Below are 11,562 nucleotides of genomic sequence, written 5' to 3'. Positions count from 1 at the left end.
TACAATGTTTGAAAAGTATGCCTGTCAATCAATTAAAACAAGTCGTGAAAAGAGACTGACTCTGGCTTTTGAAAAGGACGGAGCAGCATTTTTCTCTGGGAGGAAACCCCATTTTGCCCCCTGCCTTCCGTGTTATTTTCCCCATCTCAGGTCAAGTCTGGGACATGAAACTGTAAGGTTTGCATTAGGGACACTGCTGAAGAGTTTGCCGGAATGTGGTGCTCCCCAGGAATCCTTTAATCCAAGAGATAGACAAAATTTGGGCTCCCATAGGTGAGGACTGGAGAGACAAGCACCGTAAAATACAGGTCATTCAGAGACCTCCCAAACTTGCTCTCAGGCCTAGAATGCCCAGACAGGACATTCCATCTTATAAGCCTTGTAGCTCTCTGTGAGGTCAAAGTCTCAGTCTAAGAAGAATGGCCTCAGTTCAGTAGAGGAGAATCTCAGGTTGGAGGGTCAGGTCCCAGGACTGGCCAGGACCATGGTGAGGTCCCTGAGTGAAGAAAGAAGTATCACTAGACCCACAAATGAGGAGGCTTTACAGACCCCTGCCCCTATTCCTAACCCCAGAGGCTCCAGGCAGAGTTATAGGGATCAGAAGCCTCTTCATTTCTATCTGGTCTCAGTGACAGAATGGATGGAACCCCAGTTCTGAGGAGGGTGGCATCTTGGCCCTCATGACTGGGAAGATGAGGACCATCAGTGCTGATGAGAGGGTCTCTCCCACAAAGGAGGAAGGCTCACAAAGTGGCTCTGCCCCTGTCAAGGAGAGATGCACAGAGAAGTGCCCTGATTCCCCACTAAGGACTTGGAGAGGTGAGGGCTTCCTTTGGGGGCAGGAGTTCTCAAGTCCATAGTGTGAAGGGTCCTGGGCTCTGACAGACGGCATGGTGAGAACCCTAAGGGATGACCCAAGGACTGCTGAACACTGAACTACGGGGTCCCCACAGAGCCCCGCCCCTTCCATCATCCCTCAGAGATCGTGCACAGGGCAGCCATAGTCGGAAGTGTCTGCAAAACTTCCGTGCTGGTGGCAAAGAGCTCGGACTGATGTTCAGCGCATTCGTGTGGCTAAGAGTGGATTCCCAGGACTGATCTGTGGGCAAGGTGAGGACCTGAATGTGGACTCAAGGGACCATTCCCCCGTCCTGTAACAAAGATAACGCCCAAAGTCTCATCTCTATGATCGGCAGGGGACGGTTCCTACAACTCTCTTAGGCCAATTTCTTCGGTACATCGTGATCTAAGACATTCTGTAAGATAAGCGATTACTTGACTCTGTAAATGAAGAAAACCTAGGCCCTAACTCCAGTCACTGGGAGAGCGCCGAGTGCGAACGAGGCATGGGGCAGTAAAGATGGAGACACAAAGCGGCACCCATGCACTCAATTCCCGGACTTCTCCCCTGCCGATCTCTAAGAGGTGAAACTTTGTTTGGAGGCTTGTTGACACAGTTCGGGAAAGGGAGCAGTGTCAGACTCTGAGAGATATGAAGATTGGGACTCTGAGGACTGTAGAACACCCTGCCAGCCTTCTTCGCCCTCCCCCAACCCCACCACTTCTGTCAGCTATCAGAGATCCTGGGTATCACAGCTTTAAGAGGCGAGGAAGAGAGGGCCCAAGCCAGCGGATGTCCCAGTGTTCCTCCAGCAATTCTTTCCACACCTAATGAAGCTGAGCCAAATTCTGGACTTTGTGGTTGAGGATAGCATTCAGTGTTCTATAAGTATTATAGAACGGGGCATCCCAGAGGGTGCACAGTGTATAATTTCTTGGGGTTTGTGTTCTGTATGAGGAATTTAGAGATAAATCTGTGTTTTTATGTTCTTGCTACTTTTCAAAGGTTGCTCCTCAATGAAAGCTTATAATCTAACTGTACGAATGACATCAGTCACACTTTCTGTTGTTTATTGGTCTTAAGAGTTTTTCTGTTGTGTAAAAGAAGTGGGAAAGGTTCCATCTTATTCAGTAAGCTGGTTCAGTAAGCTGGTTCAAGATAACATGGAATTACAATATGTTATTTCCTTGACAATATGAAAACACTAAGCAGTGCAATATGTGGGATCAAGAAATAGAGGGAAAGTAAGATGGATGGTATTTTATTTCCTCATCTTTCCTAGTTGTGTTTTACAAAATTATAAGTGACTGTGTATGCTTTGTTAATTCAAAAATGTAAAATTAAATTCTAAGAAATTCATCCTCATGCTCACAGGCTCATTTATTCCCTAAACAGTAATTGAGCCTCTGCTCATAGAAGACTCCATGCTAATACTTGGAGAGCTGAGAAAAAGATCTAGCCACTCACCGTAAAATTATAGAGTCGAGAAGCAGCTGTCATGTAAAGGAAATGGTGACATGACAGCAGCCAAATGTGAATTCCCTGACACAAGGTAGTGGTGGGCCTTGGGAAAGTATAAGTCTTCCGGTGGGAAGTAATTATAAGTTCTGTGCATGGCAGGCTGGATGAGGCTGTGGCAATCGTGACCAGGAACCAGGTTCTCACATGGTGGGCTACATAGTTTAAAGACAAAGCCTGGGATGGGAAACTGCCCTTAACAGTTACAGGCACACTTCACTCTGTTACACCTTGCTTTATTGTATTTCACAGGTACTGCTTTTCTTTTCTTTGTTGTTTTTCTTTACCAAATTAAAAGTTTGTGTCAGTCAAAATTGCTTCCAGCAAGTCTTTCAGCTCCATGTTTCCAACACCGTTTGCTCACTTCATGTCTGTGTCTCACGTTTTGATACCTCTTGCAATGTTCACACCCTCAGCAGCAAAAATGATGGACTCAGTGAAGGCTCACATAATGGTTAGCATCTTTTTTCTTTTAGCAATGACGTGTTTCTATTTAAGACATCTATATTGTTCTGAGGCACAATGCTATTGCCCACTTAATAACCTATAGTATAGTATAAACATAAATTTTATGAAAGCACTGGAAACCAAAAAATTTGTATGACTCAATTGTGATATGGACTTTCCTTTGGGGGTTGAGACCCAAACCTGCAGCATTTTCTGAGTCTGCCTGGGATTATGAGTAAATCAGAGAGAAATCATGTGAAGCTGGCATGGAATGTGTCCTGTGCTCTTATTCCAGTACAGGGAAACCCTGTGCAGATTAGATGGTTTATTCGTGTTGTCTTCTGTCTGTGGCGTTTCCCAGAAATCAGGGTGGCACTCCCCTGAGGTGGGATGATGCCTTCAAGCCACTGGACTGGCGCGTTCTGCCCTCGGTGGGGGATCTAGAGCCTACGCCACTAAAAAAAATAATAATAATTGAAATCAAGTTATCTTGACTGTAATGTGGCAAACAATAGGGAAGGAATAGACACTTTTGGGTGGTTAAATGAATGAAAGTGGGAGTGGTTTATGTAAAAGGTCAAGTGAGAGATAGGTAAGATTGGGGCCTTTGAAACATTTTGGAGCTTTCTGTTACATCCACTGAGGATGTCTACCTCATGGCGACCTTAAGTGGCATACTCTTAACTGGGATATGCTAGGTTTCCTTGCTAACCAGTATTTTTCTGATTTATTTATTGATGAGTTTGGAGATAAGTCTACTCCTGTGAAATGACCACCACAGTTTATGCCATAAACATATCCATTACCTCCAAAATTCCCTTCTTATCCTTTTTTAAATTTATTTTTAATCGGAGTGTAGTTGCTTTACACTATTGTGTTGGTTTCTGCCATATATCAACATGAATCGGCCATAGGTATACATATGTCCCCTCCCCCTTGAACATCCCCCCACCTCCCACTTCTTCCCACCCGTCTAGGTTTTCACAGAGCACCAGTTTGAGCTCCCTGCATCACCCAGGAAATCCCCATTGGCTGTCGATGTTCCATATGGTAATGTGTATGTTTCAGTATTGCTCTCGGTTTGTCCCTCCCTCTCGTCCACCCCTGTGTCACCAAGTCTGTCCTCTATGTCTGCATCTCCATCCTGCCCTGCAAATACATTCATCAATGCTGTCTCCTAGATTCCATGTATGTGTCAGGATACGATGTTTATATTTCTCTTTCTGACTTTTTTCACTCTGTATAATAGGCCCTAAGTTCACCCACTACATTGGAACTCACTCAAATATGGTCTTTTTATGGCTGAGTAGTACTTCATCATATACAGAAACCAGAGCTCCTTTATCCATTCAGCGATGGACATCTGGGTTGCTTCTGTGGCCTATATGTTGTAAATAGTGCTGCAATGAACATTGGAGTACATGTGTCTTATTCAGTTATGGTGTCCTAAGGGTTTATGCCCAGTAGTGGGATGGTTGGGTCATGTGGTAATTTTATTCCTAATTTTTTAGGAAACTTTATAGTCTTCTCCATAGAGGCTGTATCAATTTACATTCCCACCAACAATGCAAGAGAGTTCCCTTTTCTCCACACCCTCTCCAGCATTTATTGTTTATAGACTTTTTGATGATGGCCATTTTGACAGATGCCTTCTCACCCTTTATGTTTTGTGTCTGGGATAAGAACACTTGCCATAAGATTTGACCTCTTAGAGAGTGTACAATATAGTATTTTTAACTATAAGCTCTATATTATATAGTAGATCCCTAGAACTTATTCGTTTTGTATAATTAAACTTTGTAACTTTTGATTAATACTGAGAATTGGAATGCTGCCTGCTGTATCAGTGAATAAATACTGTCAGTTATTGACAGTTGCAGCCACCACGGATGGTGAACCCTGAGGGAACACAGCATGTAAAAATACAGGATACGGGCCCCAGATATGTGAAGTTCATATCAAAGGAATGATTTCAGTGAGCCCCGATTCTTGCATCTTTCCATATATGGAAAAATGCTAAATTCCTTAACCAGGGTTATCTGGTTTTCCTTCATTTATCATAATCTTTTGATATTCAGACTACCTGCCCTTTGTTGCAAAACTTCTATGTAACCTGGCTCCTCCCCTCCCTTCTTTGGAGGAGTTCTCTCAGGATTACTGGAGACGCTGCCTCCTGGGATGAAGTCCTAAATGTTTGTACCAAAGAGAACATACCTGTCAGCTTTTAAGCTGTGAATGTTTTTTTTTTTTTTTTCTTTTAATTTATTTATTTTAATTGGAGGCTATTTACAATATTGTAGTGGCTTTTGCCATACATTGACATGAATCAGCCATGGGTGTGCATTGTTCCCTTTCCTGACCCGGCTCCCACCTCCCTCCCCATCCCATCTCTCAGGGTCATCCCAGTGCACCAGCCCTGAACACCCTGTCTCATGTATAGACTGTGAATGTTTTTTAAGTCTACAATTCCTTCTCATTCACCCTCCCATAGACCATGGCAACCACCACTCTGCTCTCTGTTTTTTTGACTTTGAGCATTTTAGATTCTTCATATAAATGACATGCAGTATTTGTCTTTCTGTGTTTGGCTTATTTCACTCTAGCAGAAGGTCCTCTTGGTTCATGCACGCTGTAATAACTGGAGAGGTTAGCTTCTTTTTAAGGCTGAATGGTGTTCCATTATATGTGTATTTTGCATCTTTTTTATCCATTCATCTGTCACTGGACACCTAGGATGCTTCCCTTTCTTGGCCATTGTGAGTAGTGCTGCAATGAACATGGGAGTGCAGAGCTCTCTTCGAGGTCCTGATTTCAGTTCCTTTGGATAGTAGTGGAATGTGGAAAGTATTATGTGTTATTTTTCATTTTTTGAGGAACTGCTACACTGTTTTCCCTGTAAATTGGCTGTACCAATTTATATTCGTACCAGCAGTGTTGAATATGTATAGTTTACTAAGAAACTTGCAAACTGTCTTCCAAAGTGGCTCTACCATTTTGCATCACCACCACTGAGGAATGAGTGTTCTTATTGATTCACGTCCTTACCAGCATTTGGTGTTGTCAGTCTTTGAACGCTGGCCATTCTGAAAGGCATGTCGTGGTATCTGCTTGTTTTTTTAATTTGCAGTTCCCTAATGGTATATGATGTGGAGCATCTTTCCATATGCTTGTTTGCCATCTCTGTATCTTCCTCGGCAAGGTATCTATTCCAATCTTTTGTCCATTTTTTATGAAATGTTTTCTTCTTATTAATATTAAGAGTTCTTTGTGTATTTTAGATTAGAGCCTTCATCAGATATGTCTTTTGCAAATATTTTCTCCTAGACTATGGCTCATCTTGTTGTTCTATTGATGTATTTTTATAGAGCAGAAGTTTGAAGGGAATAAAATCTAGCTTATCAATTATTTCTTTCATGGATCCCCATCACTTTTTTCTGTGATGATATTTTGTGGATTGGTTTGCTATGTGGCACATGGGATCTTAATTCCCCAACCAGGGTCTGAACTCACAGCCCTTGCACTGCAGGCACAGTGTTTGTAAAATTTTAGCTTTTTTATTTTGTGTTGAGGTATAGCAAATTAACAATATTGTGACAGTTTTCAGGTGAACAGTGAAGGGACTCAGCCATACATATACACGTATCCACTCTCCCCCAAACCTCCATCAATACTGCCACATAATACTAAGCAGAGTTCCCTGTGTTACACGGTACAACCTTGTTGCTTATCCATTTTAAATATAGCAGTGTGTACATGTCCATCGGAAATCCCCTAACTATCCCTGTCCCACATCGTTCCCCAGCGGCAACCATAAATTTGTTCTCTGAGACTGTAAGTCTTTCCATTTTGTACTTAAATTCATTTGTATCATCTCTTTTTAAATTATACATCTAAGATATGTCATATAATATTTCTCCTTCTCTGAGTCACTTCAATCAGTAATGATCTCTAGGTCCATCATGTTGTAGATTGGCGGTTGCCACAAGAGGGGGTTGGAGGATGGATGAAATGGGTGTAAGTGTCCAAATGGCATAAACATTCACAACTTTCACTTACAAAATAAAGAAGCCCTAGTGTTCTTGCCTGGAGAATCCCAGGGATGAGGGAGCCTGGTGGGCTGCTGTCTATGGGGTCGCACAGAGTCGGACACGACTGAAGCAACATAGCAGCAGCAGCAGCAGCAGGGATATAATGTACAGCATTGTGACTATAGTTGATCATTGTTGTTGCTAGTGGCCAAGTGGTTTCCTACTCTCTGCAACCCCATGGATTGTAGCTTACCAGCCTCCTCTGTCTGGAATTTTCCATGCAAGAATACTGGATTGGGTTGCTGTGTCCTCCTCCAGGGCATCTTCCCGACCCAGGAATTGAACCCGTCTCTCCTGCATCAACAGGCAGATTCTTTACCACTGAGCCACCAGGGAAGCGCATAGTTAATAATACTGTATTGTATATGTGAAAGTTCCTGAGAGAATATTTATTTAATTGTATTTTATTTTTTAACTTTACAATATTGTATTGGTTTTGCCATATATCAAAATGAATCTGCCACAGGTATACATGTGTTCCCCATCCTGAACCCTCCTCCCTCCTCCCTCCCCATACCATTCCTCTGGGTCATCCCAATAACCCTGTATACGAGACAGCAAAACAGACACTGATGTATAGAACAGTCTTTTGGACTCTGTGGGAGAGGGAGAGGGTGGGATGATTTGGGAGTATATATATATTTTTAAAGTGAGGTATAGTTGTTGTGGGCTTCCCTGGTAGCTCAGATGACAAAGAATCTGCCTGCAATGTAGGAGACCTGGGTTTGATCACTTACTCAGGAAGATCTCCTGGAGAAGGGAATGGTTACCCACTCCAGTGGGTAATTCTTACTTGGAGAATTCCATCGATAGAGGAGCCTGGCGGGCTACTGTCCTTAGGGTCAAAAAGAGTTGAACAAGAGTGAGCAACTAACATTTTCACTTCATTTTCATAGATGATGTACAATATTTTATGTTTCAGGGACACAACAAAGTGATTCACAATTTATAAATGTGATGTTGCATTTATAGTTATTACAAAATATCGGTATATCCCCTTTGTTTTGCAGTATATCCTTGTAGCTTATCTATTTTATACATATTAGTTTGCACCTCTTAATCTTCTATCCCTGCCCTTACCCTCCCCCTTGCTGCTCTCCCCTGGTAACCACTGCTAGCTTGTTCTCTGTATCTGTCAGTCTGCTTCATCTGTGTTTTATTTTTTAATTCTCCATATAAACGGTATTATACAGCATTTGCCTTCCTCTCTCTCACATATTTCAGTTAACATAATGCCTTCCAATCAATCCATGTTCTTGAAAATGGCAAAAGTTCATTCTTTTTTATGACTGAGTAAAATTCCATTGTGTGTGTGTGGATCTTTTAGAATTAGTGGGTTTTTTTTTTTTTTCATTTGTAGCAGTAATTTAAAGTAAGTTGAGCGCTGAAGAATTGATGCTTTTGAACTGTGTTGTTGGAGAAGACTCTTGAGAGTCCCTTGGACTGCAAGGAGATCCAACCAGTCCATTCTAAAGGAGATCAGTCCTGGGTGTTCTTTGGAAGGAATGATGCTAAAGCTGAAACTCCAGTACTTTGGACACCTCATGGGAAGAGTTGTCTCATTGGAAAAGACTGTGACAGAGGATGAGATGGCTGGATGGCATCACCGACTCGGATGTGAGTCTGAGTGAACTGCGGGAATTGGTGATGGAAAGGGAGGCCCGGCATGCTGCACTTCATGGGGTCGCAAAGAGTCGACTGAGCGCCTGAACTGAACTGAAAGTTTATTCAAGCTTTAATGCAAGTTATTCTGACTTTAAGGTAGCATCACATGGCATACTTCTGAGTACATTCCTGAAAAATTCTTTTGTACTTATTTCTGTTTTATAGATCTATGCAACCTCTGGCACTTGGTAGGCTATCATCTGGGTTCGGATCACATAGCAGTGAACAAATGGATACCAGAACTTTAGAAATCATGAAAGCAAGAGACGACAGTGATCCTAGAGTAGCGAACGGAGTGTTGCCATTAGTGTTCATGTCTGGATGATAAATTCTGTTGCAAATGCAACCTTAGGTAGTATGAACGGGTAGTCTTTAGGGAAATGAATTGTCCCAGAGAATAAACTGCCTTGATATGGGTTGCCGTTCTTTTTCGTAATTGTGATTTGCCCATGAAATGTATCATCCCCAACTGGACCTGCAGAATATTGTGCTGGAGGGTCCCTGGCGACATCACTAAGTTCCTTATTAATCCATTTCAGTGCCACCATCTGTGCTTTTTGTCTGACTCCTCACTGTCTCAGTGTGTACTCAAAGGTCCGGCCAAAACTCCTGATTATCTGGTGGCTGGGAAGGACTATCTCTTCATCTCACACTGGCTCTGCCAGGCACAGGTCCCTTCTTAATAAACAGAGAGGTTGGACTGGGGTGGGGTCACTGGCAGAGAGTAGATGAGGCTGGAGGGGAAGGGGAAACAAGCAGTGCAAACCCTTAGACTCAGACAAGCATCGAGTACCTGACGGAGACCATCCAAATTAGTGGGTTCTTTTTTATTTTTTTTTTTCAGATATACAACCAGGAGTGCGATTGCTGGGTCATGTGTTAGTTCTCTTTTTAGATTTTGAGGACGCTCCTTACTGTTATCCATGGTGGCTGCACCAATTGATATTCCCACCAACAGTGTATAGATCTTGTCCACATGCTCACCAACATTTGTTACTTCTGTTCCTTTTGAATGATAGCCCTTCTGATAGGTATAAGATAATACCTCATTGTGGTTTAAATTTGCATTCATAGGACAATTAACGATGTTGAACATCATTTCATGTGCCTCTCAGCTATTTGTATGTCTTCTTTGGAAAAATGTGCATTTAAGTCTTCCGCCCATCTTTTTCTTGATTTTTTTTAGACTGTTATATCAACTGTTTATATATTTTGGATATTAACCCCTTATTGCTTACATCATTGGCAAATATTTTATCCGATATAATAGGTTGACTTTTCATTTTGTTGATGGTTTCCTTTGCTGTGCAAAAGCTTTTAACTTTAATTACAACACATTTATTTACTTTTGCTTTTATTTCCCTAGCTTTCAGAGACAGATCCAAAAAAATATTGTTATGATTTATGTCAAAGAGTGTTCTGCTCATATTATCTTCTAAGAGTTTTATGGTTTTCACTCTTATAGCTAAGTCTTTAATCCCTTTTCTGTTTACTTTTGTATATAGTGTTAGAGAATATACTGATCTCATTCTTTGAGAGCTACATATCAAAGAATGAGATTAGAGTGTAAATACAATTTGGTAGTCAGAAAATTAAATGTTCTTTTATATTTGAGCCAGTAATTCAGTGTTTTCAGAAATTAAATCTGAAGAGACATCCACAACCATATGAAAATACATAAATGTCCATGCACATGTTAATTGAGGGAACATGATATATGCACAGAGTGGAGTACTACAAAGCTATAAAAAGGAATGAGTACAATTTTGTAAACTAATATGGAGTGCTTCCATGATAGATATAGATATATAAAAGAATGTGGGAGTTTGGGGCTAATGTCAATGATACCAAGTCAAGTGCCTTCCCATTCTGGTATGAAGAGGCTTTGAGAGCTGAAGAAGACAGAGCCAGAGCCAGAGCTGCAGCCAGGGCTCCTATGGTGCCAGGGCCAGTGCACTTTCCCGAGCATGTCCAAATTTCCTCCCACCCCTAGTGAAGTCTGAGCAGATATTTCACATTGCATTTCAAGAAAGCAGGCAAACTTCCCACTAGTGGAGGGCCACGGTGGGGCTCATGGAAATTCAGCATATAAGGTATTTATTTGTGTTCCAATACAATATGCACAAATTGGAGGTTTTTCTTTTTTCTGTTTTTAAATATTGTTCCTTTTAATTAAAGATGTGTTTAGCTTCAGATTCCAAGTACACTAATGGCACACCTCTGACATGTACTGCAGATTATCAAGTTGAAAACTAAGAAATTTCGTATTACATAGCACAGACTGAAATCCTTGAATCATTTCTTGTCATTCGGAACAAGATAACATGATATTGCAATATGGATTTTTTTTGTGAAAATGGAAATTTTTCCACAGTGAAGTCTGTGTGATTATCAGATACAGAAAAAAATTTTAAGAAGTATTCATTTCTTCGTCTGTTTTATTTGTTTAGTCTTTCTTTGTAAAATTGAAGTTTATTTACCTGGATTGGCTTCGCTTATTTAAGAATGTGGAAGAAGTGAAATCCCAGTAACATTGCTTTCTTGCACACTTGCACTATAGTTGTTCAAATATCAATTTAGCATCTGCTCTTTGGAAGGCTTCTGGGTGGTTTTGGGGATGCTAAGAAAAATAAACTCAACCCCTTCTTATAGAATTCTAGTGTCTAAGAGCAGCATTCATCTAAAGTAGCTGGTGAACTGAGATCTAGGGGCCCGATAAAAATGAGGTGTAAGGAGGTGAGGGGATTGAGGGCTTCCTCATGAGGAGTCTAGTGTAAATACACTGAGGCAAGGCACTTGGAGACTTTAGGACAATAAAAGTCTGGCAGTGGAAGGTAGTTTTAAGTTAGGCTACAGGGCGAGCCCACCAGGGAGGCTGTGGAAACACTGAATAGGGGTCAGACCCTCAGATGGCGGGTCTCAAAGTTGAGAGACTTAAGCCTGGAATGGAAAACTACCCCGAACAATTGCTTTGGAATTATGGGGCTTCCCAGGTGGCTCAGT

General features: G+C 41.6%; 1 pseudogene; it reads right to left on the bottom strand.

The window, feature by feature from the left end:
* Positions 1-8,661: 8,661 nt before the first annotated feature.
* LOC139181395 (ubiquitin-conjugating enzyme E2 D3 pseudogene) lies at positions 8,662-9,239 on the bottom strand (annotated as a pseudogene).
* Positions 9,240-11,562: the final 2,323 nt, after the last annotated feature.

The sequence above is a fragment of the Bos indicus genome, chromosome X (assembly GCF_029378745.1).
Source record: "Bos indicus isolate NIAB-ARS_2022 breed Sahiwal x Tharparkar chromosome X, NIAB-ARS_B.indTharparkar_mat_pri_1.0, whole genome shotgun sequence".
Classification (NCBI taxonomy): domain Eukaryota; kingdom Metazoa; phylum Chordata; class Mammalia; order Artiodactyla; family Bovidae; genus Bos; species Bos indicus.
This window is presented reverse-complemented; position numbering and strand designations above follow the sequence as displayed.